Raw genomic sequence first — 514 nt, forward strand, 5'->3', positions numbered from 1 at the left:
GGACCAAGAATATAAAAACTGTTCAAAGAACTTTGAGTCAAGACTTCTGGCTATTAGGGCACAAGCAGGAGTGAAGGCAGGTAGGAATGAGAGTAGGACAGAACTTAAACCCAACTTTAAATCATTACCATTTAGAAGAAGTAGCTAGGAAGTCTGGTTAGAAGGAACTATGAAACATACCTAAAAATATAAATAATCCAAGTCTACTAGAAACATGGATAGGAAACTGTTAACCATAATAGTTTTTTCTGAAGCATGGGATTATAGGAGACTGTTTGTTTTGTTTTGTTTGTTTTTTTTCCTAGAGAGACTGTTTTTCTACATTATAGGTTGTAATAATGTTTGAATATTGTAAAATAAATATAATTACTTTTGTAATCAGAAAAATAGAGACTAGAAATAAAACAGCAAAATTCCTTTGTAATTAATTTTTAAGGGAAAATTTAAAAAATGTGGGAAGGGTACATTAAAATGTTAAAATTGGTTAAAAAAAAGAAAGAAAATCCCAGCCCAG

Source organism: Myotis davidii, unplaced genomic scaffold, assembly GCF_000327345.1.
Source record: "Myotis davidii unplaced genomic scaffold, ASM32734v1 scaffold760, whole genome shotgun sequence".
NCBI classification, from domain to species: Eukaryota; Metazoa; Chordata; class Mammalia; order Chiroptera; family Vespertilionidae; genus Myotis; species Myotis davidii.